A 25,618-nucleotide genomic window follows, 5' to 3' on the forward strand; every position below is an offset into this window, starting at 1 on the left:
ATGTTGGTTTATATCAGGACACTCACCAGCCCAGACCCTCAGTCTCTCGAGAGCCCCTATCAAAGCCACCATTGATGATCACATCATCACCAGCCAAGTCAAGATCAGGGAATCAGTAAATCTTTCTTCCCCACGTCTTTGCCATTTAAAAAATCACAAGGCTCACCCAAAACAGCTGCAAGGGCACTTTGAGTCACGTACACAGTGAAAGGTGCCACATAAAGTCACCAACTTCAATTGTCACCCCTCGTACTCCACCCAGTATGAACAGGGACGCGGTTGTGCTGCGTTACTGTGATCTGCAAGGTGCCCAACATGAAAGTATCTATTATAAAAAAAAGTCTCGGAAGGAGACGATACGTAATTTTCTTGGGAGACACTTTAACGTCCCTGGAGACAAGGCATTGAGACAAAAGGACAGCTGCTGTACAGGCTTTTAAATGATCGACGTGCAGTGCGACAAGCAGAACACGCAGCTCGGCAGTAACTGCAACAACAAGCCATCAGCTGATCCGACCGCACCTCCTTAGTGTAGCGTAGCGTGCCCCGGGGGTGTGGAGGGGTTGGTGAGGAAAGCGAGCCCCCTAGTCATTAAAAGAAATCCATGAACTGCAGTGCCCCCGTAATATTTGGGACAGAGACCCATTTTTTCTCAATTTCCCCCTTTGCTACACAGTTTAAAATTACAAATCAAACAATTCAGCACATTGCAGACTTCCATTTAAGGGTCACTGCAGACATTAGAAGTACTACTTCTACACGGTTCCCCCATTTCAGGGCACCATACTGTTTGGGACAATTGGCATCCCAGGTGTTTCTGATTCCTCAGGTGGGTTTCATGGCTTCATAAGATACCTTTGGAGTCTGTAGTTGCCATTGTTCAACATGAGGGCAAGAGCTGAGCCAATGAAAGTCAAAGAAGCCATCATGAGACTGAACAACAAGAATAAACCCATTGGTAAGACCTTAGAATGACTGAAATCAACTGGAATATCATGAAGAAGAAAGAACACACTGGTGGGCTCAGTAATCACAAAGGTACTGGTAGGCCAAGGAAGACCTCCACTGCTGAGGACAAAAGAATCCTGACTATGGTCAAGAAAAAGCCCCCAAATGCCTGTCTGACATATTAGAAACAGTCTTTGGGGGGCCTATGTGTGTGTGTGTATGTGTATCAGAGATGACTATCAGCAGAAGACGTCATGAACAGAAACACAGAGGACACACTGCAAGATGCTAACCATGAGAAACAGGACGGCCAGAATACAGTTTGGGGAAAAAAGAGCCTGCAGAATTTTGGGAAAAAAGGTCTTGTGGACAGAGAAGACAAAGATGAGCCGCATCGGAGTGATGGTGAGAGTAGAGTGTGGAGATGATGAGGAACTGCCTAAATCATAGCACCTTGTCTGTTCAACATGGCGATGCTGGGGGTGGGCATGTGTGGCTGCCACAGGTCCTGGCACACGTCTCTTCATTGATGATGTGACATAAGCACTCAAAACAATCACAAGACTCATCCAAAATGGTGTCATGTACACAACGAAAGGTGTCACATAAAATCACCAACTTCGATTGTCACCCAGTATGAAGAGAGACGCGGTTGTGCTGCGTTACTGTGATTTGCAAGTTGCCCAACACGAAAGCGTCATGAAAAGAAAGCTGTGAACATGCATGGGTGCCACAGGTCCTGACAGGGATGTGCGGTCAGGGGAGGCCTCACCTGCCTTCATGACAAGTTAAAAAACCTAATAATGATACCATAAAACAAATGTGTCTATCTGGTCTGTTCTATACATTTATTTTCTGTATGATTCCAATAATTGTGATCATTTTTATAGTCAAAATCGCTGAATTGGCGCATTTCCTGTTCAAATACCGGGGAGAAATGATCCGGGGAGCCTCACTTCACCTCAGACTGCGCTCTCCCTCACACACTGGGTTGATTATAAAAATATGGGATCAGACTAAGACTTCAGACTAAAAACAATCCAATATTTCAAAACTAAATTTTGACCTTAAATAAAATATTCTTTTGTTTTTCTTCTTATCCTTTCATTGAACAGTCTATATTAAAATTGATTAAAGCATCAGAATTAAAAGCTTTTACAAACAAATAAATATTTCAATTAAGGTCAAAATTGAAATCCATTTTCTTTGTACACCACTCTGTACTTTCATTTGTATTGAATGAGTATGAAGTGTTGCGGTAGGCTGGCACCCTGCCTGGGGTCTGTTTCCAGCCTTGTGCCCTGTGATTGCTGAGATTGGCTCCAGCAGACCCCCATAACCCTGTGTTAGGATGTAGCGGGTTGGATAAAGGATGGAGTATGAAGTGTGGAATCGCAACGGCAAATTTAGAACACGTGGAGGGTGAGGAGCAAACTCGTACCTGATTTTCTAATTCTAATGCTCTCTCTCTCTCTTGCCACTATAAATGTAACGTTCTTTCTTAGCCAAATGTGAACCCTACCGATGATGAGTTATGAAACATAACCAGTAGTCAATGTGCCAACTGAATAGTCAATAAGCTACTCTTAGGGTTTATCTATCTATCTATCTATCTATCTATCTATCTATCTATCTATCTATCTATCTATCTATCTATCTATCTATCTATCTATCTATCTATCTATCTATCTATCTATCTATCTATATATTTGTAACTCTCACTCTGAATCAGGGACGTGCAGTCAAGGGAGGCAGAAGAAGCAGAACGTCACCTGTCATCACGACAAGTAAAAAAACTAATAATGATAACATAACACAAGCGCGTCCACTGGTCTGTGCTATAAATTTGTTTTCTGTATGATTCCAATAATTGTGATCATTTTTATAGTCAAAATCGCTGAATTGGTGCATCTCCTGCTCAAACACAGGGGAGTAACGCGAGGTGCAGCAGTGACGTGACAAGCCGAGCCTCGGACTGCGCTCTCCCTCACCATAGACATATATACCGTATTTACTTGTGTACCACACGCCCTCATGTAAAACGTGTACCCTAATTTTTACAAAGAAAATCGCAAAAAAAATTTGCCCCGTGTACAACGCGCGTTGTGATTGTATAGGAAGCGTTTAGGGCATGTTTTGCACAAAATGCACTTCTGTTTTTGTTGCATGACGAAAGGGCGAGTGAGAGAGAGCACACACGCGAGAAAGAGAGAGAGAGAGAGCATGAGAGAGAGAGAGCATGCAAGCGCAAGAGAGAGAGAGAACGCGAATCGAGTCCAAGCAGAAGTAAACATTACAGAAAAAAATTTCCTCGTGTACGACGCGCACCTGATTTTCTAATGATAATTTTCGGGAAAAAATGTGCGCATGGTGCACGCATAAATACGGTAGATAGACGCCGCATTCACTGTGTTGCCCAGTAGACTCGATATGTCAGTGCGTCCGCCATATTGCGAGTGGCAAAAGTGCCATTTAAACTAATACAGGTAGACGTGGAAACCGGGTTTTCTGATGAAAAAACAATAACGTTTAAAACAGTATCGTTTACATACAACAGATTTTGGCGAATCGTTTAAATGCAATTATTTATATCCATTTATACACTAATAATGGCAATTATTAAATAATAATAAATATTATCATTATTTATAATTATTATTATATTATTATTAAATAATTCCTCCCATATAAGTAACATTTCTCGGACTGCCTTCTTCCATCTCCGAAACATTTCTAGACTTTGTCCTGTTCTTACACAACACAGTACTGAAGTATTGGTTAATGCCCGAGTCACCTCACGTATAGATTACTGTAATGCTATTCTATCCGGCATCCCACAAAAACGTATCCATCGCTTACAACTTATATAAAATGCTGCTGCCAGGATAATAACCTGCTGTTCTAAATCCACTGAACATATTACACCGATTCTCTCTCAACTTCACTGGCTCTCTGTTCACCACCGATTACAATACTAAATGCCGCTCTTAACATTTTAAGCTCTCCACAGCCTCACTGGTCTCCTACAGACTTACAATCCTCTCACTCACTCAGATCCTCATCTGCAGCTCTACTTTCTGTACCACACATCCAACTCTGTTCTATGGGAGCTTGAGTGTCTCTCCTAGTGCTCCTCAACTCTGGAATTCTCTTCCCTCTCATATACGTCAGCTCGATTCAATAACGCATTTTGAAACTGCCCTCAAAACTTATCTTTTCAAAATGGCATACCAATTGTGAATTTTACACTGTTACTGCCTGTTATCTTTGTTTGTTTGCTAATTATTGCTTTTTGATTTATCATTCTCTTGTTTTAATTTTACTAATGTTTAATTTTATTGTAAGGTGTCCTTGAGTACTAAGAAAAGCGCCTATTAAATAAAATGTATTATTATTATTATTATTATTAATTATTGAGACGAAAACTTGACCAATGTCTGAAAGTCAAAATAGTAAGACTGCAACTGGCAGTCTGGTCTTTCTTTTAACAGTGAAATGATCCACTCAATGACAAAAATAAACAATTTTATTGTATACAAATTGGCTTAATAATTTCTGAAAACATTTCACTCATTCCTCTCTCAATCTGTCTCTCTCTCTCACACACACACACACGCACACACAATGTGGTTACTTAAATATATACAGGATAGGATCTAAAATCCCTGAAACAGAACTGTCTTCCATAGCTTTTTCCGTGTGTTGCCACTCTGTAATGTGAGAGTATTCAGTCTGGCAATATGGTGCAGCCTTAGTTTGTGGAAGACAGACACAACTAAAGACATGAGCATAAAATGATGGTTGTCAATTTCAAACTGTGTTTCCTCAATGTGCTCCTTCATCTGAACCAGTCTCTACCCGAACAAACTGATTGATCAAAGATCCACTGACAGCTTGCCCTAATGTCGACTGTCAGATAACACGCTCAGCTACTTTGACCACCTTGACTGGACCCTCAGAAGGAATCATCAAACCTCCTTTGCATTTTAATGTGAGCGAGTGGTAGCTTTGATCATATGATGCTGGCACAGCATCTGTTACCAAACTAGCATGGCACACATCACAGGACAGCTTTCTCAAAATCCCATCTAAGGGCTACCTCCCACTGCTTCCTGAGGTGGATTTCTTTGGGAAACCTTCAGAGTTTGAGAAATGTTAACAGCTAACAACAATCTACATAGTTAGTGACTAAATACGTTTAGCCAAAACTTCGTTTGGAGGCTCACTTGAGCACATAAATGCATAGCTTTGCTAGCTTAGCCTGGCGTAGCTAAAGTTAAGATTATAAAACGGGATTTTCTAATGGCCAAATATAACCAAAATGTATGAAATGTAATCCCCCGGGATCTGGTTTGGAGCGTACAGCGGTTTGTACAATCCCAAGCAGTACACGCGTGAGGCATCTTTATCCATTACTTCACTCCACAGCAGCGCCACTCACAATATGTCGGTGATGTTGACGTATGATGCTGCTGGTCATGCAGCGTCTAGTAAATCTATGTCTATGTCCCTCACACACTGACATTGGCACGTGCCTGTCGCTGTCTCTCTGTATGTCGCCAATATAATGTCTGCAGATACGTTTATTATACACCCTGACTTTCTAATATCTCTAATGAATGTGTGTGACATATTTAGTCTTGCTGATCGGACATAAAACCACAGTGAAAAGGCACAAGGCGAGTGAGGCAGGCAGACAGTACCGTGCCGCCCTGAAGGGGGCGCATGTGAGCCCAACAGGTGCTGCCGTTCTTCTATGCAGAGGTGCCGATAAGTCAGTGAGATCAGAAAGTCAAGTGCACTGCAGCGTGCCGTTTAGTTTTATTTTTTGTTCCGACTGACTGCCAAAATTAAAAGATTCAAATTTTTAAAACTAAAGGAAAATAAGGAGGGACTTTTACAATAAATAATCATTTTTCTTTTGCACATTTACAGATTTTAGTAATATTCCGTCCGCAACTGGAGGATGGGTGCCAAAGGCGCCAGGGGGGGCTTGCCCCACTAGTTTACAAATAAAGGTAAAGACCATAAACGATTTTCAATTTTATATAGGGATTAGACTAAGAAAAAAAAAAAAACAATCTAATTTTGACATTAAATAAAATATTCTTTTGTTTTTCTTATTATCCTTTTGTTGAACAGTCTGCATTAAAATTGATTAAATCATCCAAATTAAACGCTTTTATAAAGAACTAAATATTTCAATTAAAGTCAAAATTGAAATCCATTTTCTTTGTACACCACTCTGTACTTTCATTTGTATTGAATGAGTATGAAGTGTTGCGGTGGGCTGGCACCCTGCCCATGGGTTTGTCTCCTGCCTTGTGCCCTGTGCTGGCTGGGATTGGCTCCAGCAGACCCCCTTAACCCTGTGTTAGGATATAGCGGGTTGGATAATGGATGGATGGATGGATGGATGGATGGATGGATGGATGGATGGATGGAGTATGAAGTGTGGAATTGCAATGGCAAATTTAGAACACGTGGAGGGTGAGGAGCCAATGCGCTCTTTCCGCTGTCTCTCTCGCCGCTATAAACGTAACTTTCTTTCTTATCCAAATATGCAACTTACCTACGTGTGTGTAAAGAATGCTGATGAGATATGAAACATAACCAGTAGTCAGTGTGTGCGAACTGAATAGTCAATAAGCTCCCCTTTGGGGTTCATATATTTGTAAATCAGATTCTGAAGGAGTCACCAGCCATAAACCTCACTGCACGTCACTGGTGCCTGGCACACTTGATGATGGAGCATCTGAGCATTCTGAGGTGTGTAGAAACATCTGACCTGCTCAAGTTCCAGTAAAGGCCTCCAAACTCACTGGACAGCACTTCATCATACAACAAGATGATGACCCAAACAAACAGCTGAGGGCACACAGGAGTTTATCAACCCTGAAAAATGTAAAATTCATGAAATGGCCAAGCCAGTCACCTGAATTCAGTCCAACTGAGCAGACCTTCCATATGCTGAGGAGAAAACTTAAGGGGACAAGCCCCCCAGAACAAGCAGGAACTGAAGGTGGCTGCATGAGAGGCTTGGCAGAGCATCACCAGAGCTGGTGTATGTGAATGGCAGACTTCAAGTAGTCACTGCATGTGTGGGATACGAGACAAAGTGCAAAATATGACAACGGCTTTAATAGACCTGCCATTGCTGTGCCCTTAAATGGGGGGACTATGTAAACCGAAATGTCTGCAAATCCCCTTAAATGAAAGTCAATGTCTGAATGGTTTGAGAGGGGGAAAATCAAGAAAAAATGTGACTTTGTCCCAAACACTACAGGGGTCGGTAATTCATCAAATCCAAAGCATGTAAAATGAGCATCGCTAAAAGAAATAAGTGTGATATCTAAATATCCCATTCAATAAGTGAGGCGCCCCGGGACGTTACGCAGACTGTGCAGGTGCGGATTTGTTAGTCATATTAGATTATTAGATTAGGTAGAACTTTACTTGCATTAAATGTTATTATTTTGCACTCAATCCTCACCTCGTTTCCCATAAAGGCGACTTGTCTATGCGCTCCCCACCAGAATGTTCATCTACAAGAAAATGGCCGTACCGTTCTCGTTGCTCGCCGTTCCCCTCAACCGCTTTTCCACCTCCCGTCTTCCTCTTCCTTTTTTCTTTTGCTTTTTCAATTCTTCCTCAGAAGTGCAGAGCCGCACCTCACCCTGTGCTCTGATTTCGGCGTTTCAAGTAGTGAGAGTTTGAGGCCAGCAAATAAAGAATATTGGACAACATGGAAATGAAGGAGCCAGCTGAGCGATCCATGATGAGCGCAGTGAGACATCTCTAAATCAGCTCCACTTATCCCCACAAGGGCTTGTTTATCTTGGGGCTCCTGGGACGGTTTGCATGAGACTTAATTATCTGGAGTGAATTAGAATAGTCTGTACGCAGTAATAGGAGCAGAGAGAGCATCCGGCGGTCTCCTTTGGCTCGTCTCCTGGTCCACATTGATATTTGCTAATTTACAGTATACGTCTATGGAGAGTCAGCTCAAGGCAAGTTTATTGTCATGTGTGAATAATCAACTGAAATTCTCACTTGTATGTCTGCACAGAACAGAATAAGGAAATAAATGCATAAATAAAAAATACACATAGTATTCAACACACACACATATTTATATATATTTATTTATATATATTGCTCAAAAAAATTAAAGGAGCACTTTTGAATGAGAGTATGGCATCAAATCAATGACACTTGTGGATTATTGATCTGGTCAGTGAAGTAGTAGAGGGGCTTGTTCATCAGTTTCAGCTGCTTTGGTGCACTAGAGGGGCAACAATGAGAGAGACGACCCCCAAAACAGGAATGGATGGGTTAACAGGTGGAGGCCACTGACATTTTTCCATCCTCGTCTGTTTTGTCACTCGTTTTGCATTTGGCTACGGTCAGTGTCACTACTGAGGCGATACCTGGACCATACAGAGCTTGGTGGCACAGGTAGTCCAACTTCTCCAGGATGGCAAGCACATCAATACCACATTCCATTGCCAGAAGGTTTGCTGTGTCTCCCAGCACAGTCTCAAGGGCATGGAGGAGATTCCAGGAGTCAGGGCCCCTCGTAGAAGGTCCTTAACCCATCAGCAAGACCCACCGGTATTTGCTCCTTTGGGCAAGAAGGAACAGGATGAGCATTGCCAGAGCCTACAAAATGACCTCTAGCAGACCACCAGTGTGAATGTCTCTGACCAAACAATCAAAAACAATCTTCATGAGGGAGGCCCAACGTCTTCTAGTGGGCACCATGGAGCTCAAATGGCATTTGCCATAGAATACCAGAATTGGCAGGTCCACCACTGGCAGGCGCCCTGTGCTTTTCACAGATGAGAGCAGGTTCACCCTGAGCACATGTGACAGACGTGAAAGCCGTGGAGAACTCAGCCTGACCACTTTGGTGGGGGGTCAGTGATGGTATATCTGGAGAGGGACACATAGACCTCTAGAGGGCAGACAACAGCACCTTGACTGCCATTAGGTATCGGGATGAAATGCTTGGACCCATTCTCAGACCCCGTGCTGGTGCAGTGGCTCCTGGGTTCCTCCTGGTGCACGACAATGCCCAGCCTCATGTGGCAAGATGATGAAGGAATTGATAACATTGACTGGCTCCCCCATGCTCACTCGCCTGACCTCAATCCAATAGAACACCTCTGGGTGGGACATTATGTTTGGGCCCATCTGACGCCTCAGCCTTTCCAGGAGCTCAGATCTGGGAGGAGATTCCCCAGGACACTATACGTCGTTTCATTAGGATGTTGTCAGGCATTGCATACAAACTACTGAGTACAATTTGGAGTTGTTGCAATGACATTTCGACAAAATATACTCGCCTGCCTGCCCCATCATTGTGTTCCCTTTGATTTTCGGGGTGTCTTTGAATTCAGCCCTCTCTCTGTCAGTTGATCATTTTCATTTCCATCCCTTCGTTCCTCACACATCACCAAATCAGTCCATAACAATAGAGAGAGACAGCAGGATTTTTTTTCCCATTGAGATCTGATGTGTTTTCAAAGTGGTCCTTCAACATCTGCAATAAGATGCTACAGATGTTCTATCAGACGGTTGTGGCGAGCGCCCTCTTCTATGCGGTGGTGTGCTGGGAAGGCAGCATTAAGAAGAAAGACGCCTCACGCCTGGACAAACTGGTGAGGATGGCAGGCTCTATTGTAGGCACGGAGCTGGACAGTTTGACATCTGTGGCAGAGCGACGGGTGCTGAGCAGACTCCTGTCAATAATGGAGAATCCACTGGAGCCACTGAACAGGATCATCTCCAGACAGAGGAGCAGCTTCAGCGACAGACTGCTGTCACTGTCCTGCTCCACTGACAGACTGAGGAGATCGTTCATACACCACACTATGTGACTCTTCAATTCCACCCGGGGGGGGTAAACGTTAACATTATATAAAGTTATTGTCTGTTTTTACCTGCATTGTTATCAATCTTTAATTTAATATTGTTTTTTGTATCAGTAAGGTGCTGCTGGAGTATGTGAATTTCCCCTTGGGATTAATAAAGTATCTATCTATCTATCTATCTATCTATCTATCTATCTATCTATCTATCTATCTATCTATCTATCTATCTATCTATCTATCTATCTATCTAATATTTTTGAGAAGTTTATATATATATATATACTAGGGGTTCCCCCCTGCTCGCTTCGCTTGCCAACCCCCCTGGCCTGCACTATACACCAGCCACTTCGTGTCTCTGCCGCTCACGTTGCGAAGAGACGCAGTCACTCCTCCGAAACCCCCTCTTAAACGGTGACACAATGGGAAACAAAGAGTTTTGTTTTTTTTACCACCTCTTTGCTCGATCAGCTGCTGTCTCGCTGCTGCTGCTGCCGTGCCGCTTGATCTGCATCACTTCTGTCATATCACCAATGTCCATATATGCGATCTCTTTTTGCTTTTACCTTTTCATCAATATCGCATTGAATTTTGATGCTGTGTTTGGAATTACGTTGTGACAATGCAATGTATAACTGCCCGTGAGTGAATATCATTTCTTTCTCTCTACAAGAAATGTGTCTGACAACAGCATTCACACAAATGAGAAAAGATGGAACCATATGAATCTTTGAAATTTTCTCTCACGGGATTTCACTTTCACCAAACAACAAATCTTTTCATTCTAGCAGATTCGCCTCTTCATTGGGAAGAAACACTACTTTTTTTTCTCTGATGGCAACACGAACTAGACGATCTACAAGACTCCGACTTAAAGTTTAAATCCGAACAATATATTCGATCTCTTTTCGCTGTTCTGTTATTTCACCGAGTAATAATTTCCATTTGTTTGCGCTAATGCGATCTTTCCTATCCTTTTTTTGAGTCTTTCACATTTTCGTACTTCCATTACTTTGAACCTGCTCTGCATGTGTACCGCGCCAACGTTTTTGAATTCTTTACGATGTTCTACTTTGTCATCTACTCTTTGTCTTTTATTTCGTGGTTAAATCTCTTGGCACAAAGACTTGTGTCGCGGGACGTGAAGGTGTTTCTCTGAAAAAGTCACGACTCATCTTGTCTCCTTCCAACCTTCCAAGATTATTTTTTATAATAGATAAATATATATATTTCTATAAATATATAAAGATAGGGTGAGAAGCTCGGCCATCCTCCAAATTGAGAGGAGTCAGATGAGGTATCCCAGGCACATCTAACTGGGAGGAGGCCCCGCGGAAGACCCAGGACACCCTGGAGGGACTATGTCTTTCGGCTGGCCTGGGAATGCCTCGGGATTCCCCCAGAAGAGCTAGTAGAAGTGGCCGGGGAGGAGGGAAGTCTGGGCATCTCTGCTCAAGCTGCTGCCCTCGCGACCCGATCTCGGATAAGCAGAAGAGGATGGATGGATGGATGGATGAATATATATATATATATAAACAGATGTGGACAAATTTGTTGGTACCCCTCCATACAAAACAGGAACCTACAATTGTCTCTGAAATAACTTGAAACTAACAAAAGTCAATGGCTCCCATCATTGTTTATTCCGTATTCAACACAAGTCAGACTTTGCTTTCGATTTTTGATTCAGCAGAATATTTCAAATAAGAACACCAATGACAATGACATGGACAAAAATTCTGGGACCCTCGACCTAATATTTGGTTGCACAACCTTTGAAGTTTGCAATCCCTGCACACAAGTGATTCCTGGGGCCTCATGTATAAACGGTGCATACGCACAAAAATGTTGCGTACGAACATTTCTACGTTCAAATTGCGATATATAAAACCTAAACTTGCCGTAAAGCCACGCACATTTCCACAGTAGCTCATACCCTGGCGTAAGCAAGTGCTGCACTCGGTTCTGCAGACTGGCGGTACCCAGCGTCAAAGCAGTGCTACTGTTCCTGTGTGGTTACCCTTTCTTTTTTAAATCTACATCCCTGATGCGGCTTTATAAATACACTGAAACTAACTGCATATTGTTTATTAGTTTAATGCGTCTGATCTGATTAACCTGTAATAATATAATGGTCCACAGAATGGCCAAACTATTCTAAATACCATAACTGCTTTAGCGTTGTTACTCTCACTGCCACCTTCTCCTTCTTTCAGCTGCTCCCGTTAAGGGTTGCCACAGTGGATCATCTTTTTCCATATTACTCTCACTGCACCACTCAGGGTATTTATATCACTGTATCTGAGTGGGGAATCACAGCTCTACAGCAGCTGATAGGAAAGAGAATTATCGGTATACAGCATCAAGCACACGCTGCCTCAGCCATGCTGTCTATTTGAACTGCTCTCATACGGCAGACCCTTCAGAACCTTTCCTGTACAGACCTCGCGGTTCAGAAACAGTTTCATCCTAAGAACTCTAAACGCACTCAATCAGTCCATCAAGTGCTCCTTGTAGAACTGTTTGTATTTATAAGTACAATCACCTCAATGTAAACTTGCGATACAGTCATAATATTGCACAACCTGAGCCACTTTATAAAGCGCGTATTTACATATGATGACGATATCATATTTAGGATGAAATGCAGCAAAATATGTTTATTATATTATACAGATAAAACTTTAACTACACAGTGCCGCGGCGCTAGCGAGGAGCTGGCGCCCTGTTCAAGGATTGTTCCTGCCTCACGCTGTATTCTTGCTGGGCTGGTGCGACACTGGAAGGATAGATGGACAGAATAATTAAACACGTACTATGGAGATATTCCAATGTTCCTTAAACGTTTTGAAGAATCGGCATTCTAAGCTTACAGATGGCTTAATGTCTATTACAGAGCTGATTGTGTGGCGATTGGGTATTTGGAGAAAGAAAAGTAAGGACAGGAATTGGAGGTTAGTATGTTTGAATGAGACAGTGCTGCTACAATAAAGTATTTCATTGAAGGTCACGCACGGCGCAGCAAGAATCTTGCATGAGACATGAACAAGCACTGTGCCACCGTGTTCCCATGTTTAATAACATGCTTTAACTCCTATCATCATGAAAATGATATCAAGTATACATGTCAGTATTTTAATTACTCAGAGAGCTGTAATATCACGAATGTAATGGATTCTGTGTCCTGTCGGAGGAAGAGAAAGCCCGTTTAAGAAGCAGGTAGTGATTCACACACATAGAGCACATAGAAGATCAAATACAAAACAAAGCATTTAACGTGCTACTTTAGTTATGATGGGATTGAAAAACTAGTAAATTAAACGATTTTAAGATGAATTTTATGATGTTCTACTTTAATGACAAAATAAACTACGTGATTAAAGTGGAAATTTCGAGATTAAAGGTGATATTTTGAGCTTTTTTCCTCACTGTGTGCCTATTTTTTTTTCTCTGTACCCTAATAAGCTTTCATGCGACACTCAGACGGTGGACTACAACTGGCCTTTTCACGGCGATTTTGATTTGTGACAACTTCTTTTTTATTTCGGGCACTGTGCGACTTTGTGAACTTGAGCTTTCGAGTTTCGTCGACACTCTATGTCACTCGATCAACTTCCTTTTGTTGTTTATATCACTGTTTAAACCAACAAATAGTACGTTTTTCTTTGCCTCCACTTGGTATTCGCTAAAATTCTTCTTTTTCCCCCGTGCTTTTGCCATTGTCTTTTCACAGAAGGCTGAGCTTAAGGCCTATTTATATTGATTTGCATATTCAAAGAGGTGTAATTCTGGGAGGAGTTGGGGCGGGACAGCAGGCGCGTGCACGTGCGTTACTTTTCACGCTGACCGGGATTTATATAGCAGAAGAACGTGGAAGTTGGCGTTCGAACAGATTTATGCATCTGGATTTTTTTGTGCGTAAGCACATTTCCGCTTTTGTGTTTACATCATGTTATAGTGTGAGTTCTTTTTTTTTTTTTAATATTTTTATTTTATTAATTTTCATTGTAATCATTCCATACAAACAGATCAATTTATAACCCAACAAATTTGAAAACAAATCAAACCCCATCCCTGAGAAGGAAAGCTTAGCTAAAGGAAAATTTCTTTAAGCTTTTTAATAAGGCAACATTAGACAAAAGAAGGGGAGAAGTAAATATCTATATAAATAAGAGATGGAGAAGGGAGTTAAATGCAATAATAGTTAATTCTCTTATTCTAAAATAATATTGATTAAATCCTGCCAAGTTTTGAAAAAATGTTGTACAGATCCTCTAACTGAAAATTTGATTTTTTCCAATTTCAAATAATATAAAACATCAGTTTCCCACTGACTTATAAGAGGAGAATTAGGATTCTTCCAATTTAACAAAATAAGTCTGCGTGCCAAGAGTGTAGTGAATGCAATCACCGTTTGTTTGTCCTTCTCCAATTCAAGTCCATCTGGAAGGACACCAAACACAGCTGTTAATGGGTTAGGAGGGATTGTGATACCAAGGCTGTCCGAGAGGCACTTAAAAATTTTTGTCCAAAATGATGTTAGTTTGGTGCAGGCCCTGAACATGTGACCCAGTGAGGCAGGAGCTTGGTTGCAGCGCTCGCAGGTTGGATCCTGGCCTGGAAACATTTTGGACAGTTTTAAGCGAGACAGATGAGCTCGATATATAATTTTTAGTTGAATAATTCTATGCTTTGCGCATATAGAACTCGAGTGAATTCTCTGCTTTGCTACCTTCCACTCCTTTTCTGATATATTGATTAAGAGATCTTCTTCCAAATGTCCTCTTGGATCTTTGAAAGGTAGGGACTCTAATAAGATTTTATATATTGCGGAAATAGTGTTTGTTTCCTCGGAATTGAGCAGTATTTTTTCCAGCATTGTGGAGGGTGCAAGGTGGGGGAAATCGGGCAATTTCTGTTTAACAAAATTTCTAATTTGAAGATAGTAAAAGAAATGTGTAGCTGGGAGGTTAAATTTTGAACGTAATTGTTCAAAAGATGTAAATATGTTGTCTATATAAAGATCTCTGAGCATTTTAATCCCAAAACTTTTCCAGGTATTAAAAACTGGATATACTTGCGAAGGTTGAAAGAGGTGGTTCCCTTGCAGAGGTGCCACTGATAAAAGATTTTCCATCTTAAAATGCTTCCTAATTTGGTTCCATATTCTGAGTGAGTAAAGCACAATTGGGTTATTAGTATATTTGCGATAACTTTCATTTATTGGAGAGCAGAGCAGGGAATATAAAGAAGTACTACAGGATTTTACTTCTATTGCAGACCAAGCCTGTGTATGTTCATTTATTTGTGTCCAGGTTTTTATGGCTTGTATGTTTGCTGCCCAGTAATAAAACTGAAAATTAGGTAAAGCCATGCCACCTTCTGCCTGAGGTCTTTGTAGGGTCGCTCTTCAGATACGTGGGTGTTTTGAGTTCCAAATGAATGAGGTTATTATTGAATCTAACTGTTTAAAAAACGATTTATTGATATATATTGAAATGTTTTGAAATAAAAAGAGAAGTTTAGGAAGGATATTCATCTTAACAATGTTAATTCTTCCGGCTAGAGTGAGATGAAGGGTTGACCATCTATGCAAGTCTTGCTTAATTTTTTTCCATACAGACGCCAAAATTTTGTTGATAAAGAGCTTTATGTTTACTTGTGATATTTACCCCTAGGTATTTGAACTGATCTGCTATGGTAAAAGGTAGGGTGTCTAATTTAATATTATATGCTTGTGAGTTCACTGGAAAGAGTATACTTTTATTCAGATTAATTCTAAGACCAGATATCTTTTGAAATTCTGTTAGTGCTGTTAAAACAGCAGGGACAGTGTTTTCTGGGTCCGATATATATAAGACCATATCATCTGCATATAGAGAAATTTTCTGTTCCAGTCCTTCTCTGACAATCCCCTTTATCTGATGAGAATTTCGGCAGTGAACCGCCAGTGGTTCAATAGCGATTGCAAACAACAGTGGCGACAAGGGACATCCTTGTCTGGTACCACGTTCTAGTTTAAAGTAGTCTGAGCAAATTTTATTAATACAAACTGAAGCTTCTGGACTGGTATACAGTAGTTTAATCCAAGCACAAATATTTGGGCCAAACCCAAATTTCTCCAATGCAGTGAAAAGGTAATTCCATTCGATCATGTCAAATGCCTTTTCTGCGTCTAATGATAGTAATATCTCTGGGGTGTTTGATTTTGCTGGTGAATATATAACATTAAACAAGCGTCGGAGATTTGAAGATAGATGTCGGCCTTTAATAAATCCAGTTTGATCTTGTGATATTACAGAGGGCAGCACTTTCTCCATCCTTCTAGCTAGGATTTTTGAGAGTATCTTAACATCATTATTCAGGAGTGAAATTGGTCTATATGATGCACATTGTAACAAGTCCTTATTTTGTTTAGGAAAGACGGTGATTAATGCTTGTTGAAATGTTTGAGGTAGTATTTGGTGGTCTTTAGCTTCTGTAAATGTTACCAATAAGAGTGGAGCTAGCTGAGTGGAGAATTTCTTATAAAACTCTACGGGGTAACCATCAGGGCCTGATGATTTCCCGCTTTGTAGTGACTTTATAGCGTCTAGTAATTCTGTTAGCGTTAGAGGTTTATCCAGTTCCTCAGCACTTAAAGCATCTATTTGTGGTATTTGTGAATTATCCAGAAATGCATTAGATTGCGTGTTGTCTTCTTTGGGCTCAGTGGAATATAAAGACTTATAGTAATCTCTAAATGTGTGCATTATTTTATTATGGTCGATGATTTCTTCTCCATTCTTGTTGGTGATTACTGGTATTGCATTGTGAACTTCTTGTTTATGAATTTGTTGAGCTAAAAGCTTATTAGCTTTTTCTCCGTGTTCATAGTAATGCTGTCTAGACTTATAAATAAGTTGTTCAGTTTCTTTAGTTGTTAAGATGTTAAGTTCTGTATGCAGGGCCTGCCTTTTCCTGTGAAGAGCTTCACTTGGACGCCTGGCTTGTTCTTCATCTATTCTAGTAATTTCATTTCTTAGCTCTGACACTTTCTTGGTTTCTAATTTAGGAAGGCCTTTAGAGTTTCCCAGAGTGTTCCTGCAGAAACCTCTGTAGACGTGTTTGTCTCTAGGAAGAAGCTGATTTGTTTGGATATAAATTCTGTGCAGTTCTCGTCTGCCAATAAAAGAGGGTTAAGACGCCATCTGCGAGGTGAGTACGAGGGGCTTATTGATTTTAGCTCCAAGACTAGAGGGGCATGGTCAGAGATAACAATTGTGTCATATTTGCATGATTTAATTGTAGGCAGGAAATTATTATCTATAAAAAAATAATCAATTCTTGAGTAGCTATAATGCACTGGTGAGTAGAACGAATATGTTCTTGAGTTTGGGTTAAGAAACCTCCAGGGGTCTGATAAGTTGTGATCATTTAAAAACTGTGTAATTATCTTTGCAGTATTAGATGTCGTCCCCCCTGTCACAGGAGTCCTATCTAAGAGTGGATTTAAAACACAATTAAAGTCCCCAGCCATTATAATTTTATGAGTGTTCACATTGGGAATGGATGCAAATAGATTTTGCATGAATTCCTTATCATCAACATTGGGTGCATAAACATTTATCAAAATCATTTTACTGTTATATAAGTTGCCCATGACCATCACATATCTCCCTTCAGGGTCCGACACTACCTCTGATGCTACAAATGGAACTGTTCTATGTATGAGAATTCCCACCCCTCTAGTTTTCTTTATAAAGCTAGAATGGAACATTTGGCCAGTCCAGTCTTTTTGTAATCTGAACTGATCCTTGGTTAGTAAGTGGGTCTCCTGTAGAAATACTATTTTAGCGTTTAAGCCTGTTAGGTGAGAGCATACTTTCTTTCTCTTTAATTCGTGATTCAGGCCTTTAACATTCCAGCTCACAAAGTTAACTGTCCCATCATGGAGACATTGATTCTGAGTTTTTAATGTCATTTATAGTTTTAATTGGTAATATGGCAGTTTTAATCTTAGTTTCAAGATTCCCCAGGAGTTGTTGCATGTTAGCCTGTTGTTGCATTGATATTTATAATTATAAGGATTACAAGAATAGATTAGATATAACCTGCTCTCCTTCTCTCCCCCCTTTATCCCCCCACCCCCCCATTTTGCCTCCCCACATGAGGCTAGACCCCACTTTGCGATGTTCCAGTCCTCTGACATACGAAGAGACAAAGCACGTCCAAAACAAAACAAACCCCACCCTGCAGCGGCGTTACAGAATTAAAACAGAGATATCTTTTACAGTTAAATCCTTAATACTATCTGCCGAAAATGTTCTCATTAACAATATTTAAGCTTGAAATAATCTTCAGCGCTTTTAAGTTAAGATATTAAGATTAAAAAAAAAAAAAAAAAAAAAAAAAAAAAAGAAACAACCCTGGGAGTGATTTTAAAAACTAGTCCAGGATAAACCTGGTAATTCATACTGTAATAGTATAATGGTAATTGTATAAATAGTAGAATAAGCATTAAACCAAGGGTATGAAGTTAAACAGTCTACTTTAAGTTATAGTAAAATAAAAAAAAAAAATAAATAATAATAAAAAAAAAAAGGAATAAAAAAATAAATAAATAAAACGAATCCTACTTTAATCACTTCCACATTTTCACACTCACGTCTATAACTCTATAACTCTGATTAAAACATAAACATATAACATATAAAGTCCAGATAAAAAAAAAAAAAAAAAAAAAAAAAAAAAAAATAAGATGTATAATTATAATACCAGTCTCTTTAAACATGGATCCAGCGATCAGATCATAGGTCTTTCCCGTGCCTTGATAGAATACGGCTCTTTAATTTTAATTAACTTTCAAAAAAGTGTCGGAAACAGCTTCTTTAATTCTTTTTCAGCTTCTTCTTCTTTGCTGAAGAAAATATAATGTCCATCTTGAACTTCCACTTTCAGTTTGGCAGGATACAAGAGGCTGTATTTGATATCGGCTTCCCGTAGCATCCTTTTAATGTCGTTGTAGGATCTGCGTTTTGCAGCTGTTGATGGTGAGAAGTCGGGAAAAATATGAATAAGTTTATTTTCGAATATAATCTCTTGCTTGTGTCTGAGAAGTGCCATCACATCAAGCTTACATCTTAGTCGTTCGAAGCGGACAATAAAAGACCTAGATTTAAAGGCGCTTGGTATCTTTGTGCGATAAGCCGTGGCTATCTCATTGTCGAGTTTAAAGTCATCTCCAATTATTTTAGACAGTAATTCTACTGCAAATTTCACTGGGCTTGAGCTTTCTCGTTTCTCAGGTATACACTCAATTCTTATATTATTTCTTCTGCACCCATCCTCCAGGGCTGCAAGTCTGTCTCCAAGTTTTTTGTATTCCGAGTTCGCAGCTGTGGCTTTTTCATCGGCGTTAGATGCCATTTGTTCCGCTGTTTCCACTCGAGCCGTGAGTCCCTGCTTAACGTCTTCCAGCTGATCTGAAACGTCATTAATATGATCATCAAGCCTTTTCAGTTTGGAGTTAGTTTCTTCAATGTGTTCCACTAATTTCTCCAACATGCCTTTAAAGTTCACGTCGAAACGTTCAAATAGACGCGTTTCCTTATCTTTGTTATCCTTCTTGAGCTCAGTGGCCACCTTCTTAAGATCATTTGTGTTATCTTTCTTAAGCTCATTCATGGCCGTAACCATGGCAGTGGCCAGTGTAGTGTTCATCTCTTTCTGTGTAGCTATCTGTGTAGCGATCATCTCTTTCAGTTCGGACAGTTCGCTTCTGCTTTCGTGCTCCGCAAGTGAAAATGCAGCTCCTGTTACAGGCTCGCGATGAGTAGATGAGAGCACGTCCTGCAGAGCCCTTTCTAGTCTTGAATGATCCTCAGAAATCGGCGATCCCTGGCGACCTGTATCACTTGCGCCTTCGCTCCCATTTTCACTCTCGACTGGAGACGATACAATGGAGCGGGGCCCCAGGAATTCTGCGAACTCTTCTGCCTGTTCCAGGTCAGTCTCCGTGATGCCATACCTTACACTTGCACTCAGGCCGGAAGTCTGTCCGGACTTCGATGCAGCTTTAAGTTTCTTTTCCGGTTCTTTCTGACTTTTCTTCTTGTTACTCATGCTTGTATATTGTAGTGGAAGTTCCTTGGTCGGGTTAAATACAGGATACCTCTAAATAATATGAAATACGTGGGAAAATAAAGCCGCTGCTAGCGGAGCTCTGCTTCAGACGTCCATCTCCTATAAATGGACGAAACCAACTATATAGTGTGAGTTCTACGGCGTTATGCATGAGGCCCCTGGAGCTCTCCATAAGACTTCTGCACTTGTCCACTCGTCCTGAGCAAACTGCTCCAGCTGGGTCAGGTTTGAAGGGCCTTCTCGAGGCGGCTCTTTTCAGTTCTTTCCAGAGATGCCCCATTAGATTAAAATCAGAGCTACTTATCACATAGCAGTCCAATGATTTCTTCCCAGCCATTTTTGGGTGCTTATAGCTGTGTGTTTTGACTCATCATCTTGTTGGAGGATCCATGACTTGTGACTGAGACAGAGCCCCCTGACACCGGGCAGGACGTTTTCCTCCAGAATGTCTTGATGGTCATGAGATGTCATCGTTCCCTGCACAGACTCAAGTGCCAGGTGGCAGCAAAACAGTCACAAAACAAACCCGAGCCTCTTCCATGTTTCACAGTCAGTGTGGTGTTCTTTTCTGGAAGGCTTCATTTATTTTTATGTTTGTGGACATCGAGCTGATGTGACTTGCCAAAAAGCTCCAGTTTGGTCTCATCTGTCCAAAAGCCATTCTCCCAGAAGCCTTCTGGCTCGTCAATATGAAGTTTAGCAAATTCCAGTCTGGCCTTTTTATGTTTTTTTTTCTTTCAACAGTGGAGTCCTCTTCTTCCACTGAGCCCAATGTCCCTTAAAAAGTGCCAGATGGTGTGATCAGACAGTGATGGATCTCGACCTTGGAGTTCAGCTTGGATCTCTTTTGGCTTTTTGTCTTCCATTCTCACTATCCTTCTGCATATTCTGGGGTTGATTTTCTTCTTGCGGCCACATCAAGGGTTACAGTCCCATGGACCTTAAACATTTTCATAATATTTGTAATCTGTTGTCACAGGAGCATCAAGCTGCTTGGAGATGGTGGTCTTCGAGTCTTCGAGCAACAACAACAACAACAACAACATTAATTTCTAGAGTACATTTTCATACAAATTGCTTTACAGGATGAAGAAAGTGAAAAAAGACAAAATAAATAAGAATTAAAATAAGGGAACACTAATTAACATAGAATAAAAGTAAGGTCTGATGGCCAGGGAGGACAGAAAGAACAAAACAAAACTCCAGACGGCTGGAGAAAAAAATAAAATCTGCAGGGGTTCCAGGCCACGAGACCACCCAGCCCCCTCTAGGCATTCTACCTAACATAAATGACCTCAATCAGTCCTCATTGTATTCTGGGTTCACATGGAAGAACTTGATGATGGTCATGTGGACTTCTTGTCTTTAATCCATCAATGTAAGGACATCATGGTGCTCTGATCAGGTGGTGACGGTGCAGATGGCCACCACAGAAAACCGGAAAAAGAACAGAAGAGAAACTAGGGGTAGCTTGCCTATCCTTTTCTTTTTGATCTCCTCAGTGTTGACTCTCTCCTTCACTTTCTCTGATCGTGGGACACAAACATGACGCCAAACAGCAGGGTGACGGCGTACCTCCATTTAAATCAGCTGAATGACTGATTGGAAACGTGTGTGATACGAATTCAAGATAACCGCGAGTGTGGAAAAATCACTCAAACCCAGCTATTTAGGATCTTTTCTTGGGGTCCGGCCATTTTAGAATCTCTTTGTGGAATATGCAACACTTGATCTCTTTTCACCCTTTCTTTGCTTTGCAAATACTGTTATGTCTGTGCATTATGTTTATGTTTTTTGTCACTTTTGTCACTACACGTGTCTTTGGATTATAGAAATTGTGAAGGGGAGGTGCTGAATGCACCCCTAGAAGACGCGGTTGCTCCTCTGAAAACCCTTCTTAAACGCTGATACTATGGTAACAAATACAGTTTACCTCCTCTTTGCTCCATTAGAAGAAGATGCTGCTACAGCTGTTGCATTGCGTTGCGTTATATTATATGCTATTATATGCTACTAGCCGACGTCCGCCGTAACATACGGAGGTGTAAGAATAGGAACGGAAAACGGTGAGAAAGGAATTCAGAAATCAAGAAGAAATAAATACTTCTTGAAAGACGCAATGTGCATATAGAATTTCTGGCCAAGCAGGATTACATGTGAAAGTGATAAATAATTCAGGCTTTCTGAATTTACGTACTATGGCCATGGCATCCTGATAGTTTTGTTGCATGTATCTTGGACTTCCTGGAAATGTGGATGGCAATATGATCATTTTGCCTACACGAACGTTATTTTCAGCGTTTGCTTGCAGTGCGTCTGATAGTCCTTTGGATTGTTCCACGCACATATCTTGTTGATGTAATCTGCGATAATTGAGACACGCGCCCTCTGTTTTAACATACGCATCTACGACGTACTGTTGGAATAGTTTGTCACTGGATCGCAAAATACTAAATGTATTCCTCATTGCTAATCTGTACGCGTAAAATTGGGATTAAGTAAGCCTTATTTGCTTGCCGGTTCTTTTATCGGGAACATGTTGTAAATCTTTGTACCAGCCAATGTCTCCGTAAATGGAATAAAAGTGAGTAAACCATAGGATCGCAATTCATATTGAGCGTGGAAATCTGTTTACAGGAGTTGCCAATGGGATAGATGCAAATGTCCCTTTCGCCATCTTCTCCGACGAAAATTGCTGCAACATTGGTGTGACATGTCAGGGCATTGTATCGTCGTAAATCCTGCCTAGGGTGTTCCTTGAGAACCATTCGTACAGATGCTGTTGGATTGGACTGAGCGATTTCATGCATGTGTTTGTATGATTTAGCGAAGGGGTTGATGGTTCTGAGCATGGAATCTAGCCGGAGAAGTACATTTTCACTGCATGTAGAATTTGCTTTAGTTTGTAAGCGTACTTTAGTAGCTTGCGCTGTGTCAAAAACATACAACTGTCCATATCCTGGAGAGGTAGAAGTGTTAGCGTATAGTGGAGAGATTTGGTGATAAATTTGCCCGTGTATTTTAAAACAGTATGGTCCGTGGCCAGGAGGTTGAGTTATCTGTGCACCCATGGAAGCAAACGCTAGAGAAGAGTTGTATTCTCTAATGTGTTCACGATAATTTTTAGCTTCTGATGTTTATTGTGTAAGAAGCTGCTGTAAATACACAGGTGGCTCCCACAAAGGTGGTAAAGCTACTTTAGCGTTGTGGCAGCACCTCGAGTATTTGTTGGATGTATTACGCTCAGCAGGCCAGTACAATACAATACAATACAGTTTATTTTTGTATAGCCCAAAATCACACAGGAAGTGCTGCAATGGGTTTTAACAGGCTCTGCCTCTTGACAGCCCCCCAGCCTTGACTCTCTAAGAAGACGAGGAAAAACTCCCAAAAAAAACCTTGTAGGAAAAAATGGAAGAAACCTCGGGAAAGGCAGTTCAAATAGAGACCCCTTTCCAGGTAGGTTGGGCGTGCAGTGGGTGTCAAAAGAAGGGGGTCAATACAATACAATACACAGAACAGAACAAATCCTAAATAAAAAATAAAAAAAAATTTTAGAAGTAAAAAAAATAAAACTTTTAGAAGTACGGAGCAGAATTTAACAGCAGATGATATCACATAATAAGCTTTGGATATTTTTAGAGTTCTGGAGACGTCAACCATCAAGCTGCCTCCCCCATTTGTCCATTCCATGGCTGAAGCAGTGCTGGGCCAGCCAATCCGATGAAAGGACCCCTCCGTCCCACGATTCCTGCTATCCTCCATCTGGGATGACTTTATTTAGGCAGGCAAAACAACTTGGCAGGTGGACCGTGGCTCCAAGTGCCACATTTGAGTACTGAGAAGAGAAACAGAATAGGTGAGGGTTAGTATACAATTATAACTGTCATGTTACTTATGATTTAGTACTAATGACTAACAACAGTGATGCAGTCTGTACAGTTAATCAGCAGCTCTAGTCAGGGTGTGCTAAACTGAAGTAGTGAGTCTTCAGTTGGGATTTAAAAGCTGTGACCGAAGGGGCATCTCTTATAGTAGCAGGCAGACCATGCCACAGTTTAGGGGCCCTGTAACTAAAAGCTCGACCTCCCATTGTTATTTTATTAATCCTTGGAATCATAAGCAGACCGGCATCTTGAGATCTTAATGTGCGCTCTGGTTTGTAAGTCATGATAAGTTCAGACAAGTAAGCCAGACCTCGACCATTTAATGCTTTATATGTTAAAAGAAGGATTTTGAAATCTGCCCTAAACTTAACCGGGAGCCAGTGTAAGGATTTAAGAACTGGAGTTATGTGTTCGTATTTTCTTGTTCTTGTAATAATTCTTGCAGCCGCAAGATTAACTGGAGGCTGTAAAGAGAATAGTTTGAACATCCAGTGAACACTGCATTGCAGTAGTCAATCCTACTAGAGATAAATGCATGAATTAGTTTCTCAGAATCCTGTTTATTTAGAAAGCGCCTTAATTTCCTAACATTTTTAAGATGGAAGAAACATGTTTTGGACAACTTTGTAATATGTGCTTTAAATGACATGCTAGAGTCAAAGATATCTCCTAGATTGCGGGCTGATTCAGTAAAATTGACTGGGATTCCAACTGAGTTAAATGATGACAAAATATTGTTATGATCAGTGTCATTCCCTCCAACAATTAACATCTCTGTTTTATCTGTATTTAAAGACAAGTAGTTCTTATTCATCCACTACTTTAATTCGCTAACACAACTAATTAAAGACACCATTGGAGAAACTTCATCTGATTTAAATGAAAGGTATAACTGGGTGTCATCTGCATACGAGTGAAAATTAACATTATGTTTCCTAATGAGAGATCCCAGTGGAAGCATGTAAAGTGAAAATAGTAAAGGTCCCAGTACTGAGCCCTGCGGGACACCATATTGAACTTCTGTGTATAATGATGGAGTACTGTCAGCACATTTCTGTACATATTGGAATCGATTTGATAAGTAAGAACTAAACCAAGCGAGCTTTTTTATATTTATTAACACTCTCTGTCCATGCAATTTGAAAGACCTGTAGCTTTGTTGTTCTCCATCTGCGCTCCAGTTTTCGACACTCTAATTTAAGAGCTTGAGTGTTGTCATTAAACCAGGGAGAGTTTCTATGTGCTTTGATCACTTTTGTTTTAAGGGGAGCCACTGCGTCCAGAGCATCTCTCAAGGTCACATTATAATGTGATGTTAGCAGATCTAAATTTTTTTTCCATGTTTACATTTGATGTTAACTGATCTAAATGGTTTTCCACAATTACACTCGACTTACTCAAAGTATCTATAAATTTTGAAGCAGTATAGTGCATGACATGGAAGACGACGAATAGGAATCGAGAAATGCCGTGTGGGCGAGACCTATATGCTATTATATGCTTCACGTGCGGTGCATCACCTGTTTTAAAGCCTGTACAGCACCTGTACTTTTTGTTCACTGCTTTCTCCCTCTCCTCCTCCTCCTCATCCAGACATCCTCTGCTCCTGTTGGGGGTCCTGCTCCTGACACGCACCCCTATGAAGTGGAAGATGTTTTTGCATTCTTTAAATTGAGAGACGGAGCTGTCCCCTCTGTCTTCACAAGCAGCTTGTTTAAATTTTGAAAGACACATGTTCGTTTGAAGTGTTTGAATAAAGTTCCTGTCTCTACAATCTCCTTGTTT

At 40.7% G+C, this 25,618-nt stretch overlaps 1 protein-coding gene across 1 annotated transcript in view; it reads left to right on the forward strand.

Moving 5' to 3' along the window:
* The window catches only part of dnajc28 (DnaJ (Hsp40) homolog, subfamily C, member 28), a 1,235,492-nt gene that overhangs the window by 463,558 nt on the left and 746,316 nt on the right, over positions 1–25,618 (forward strand). The gene's annotated exons all lie outside the window — the stretch shown is intronic.

This window comes from Erpetoichthys calabaricus, chromosome 4 (genome assembly GCF_900747795.2).
Source record: "Erpetoichthys calabaricus chromosome 4, fErpCal1.3, whole genome shotgun sequence".
Lineage (NCBI taxonomy): Eukaryota > Metazoa > Chordata > Cladistia > Polypteriformes > Polypteridae > Erpetoichthys > Erpetoichthys calabaricus.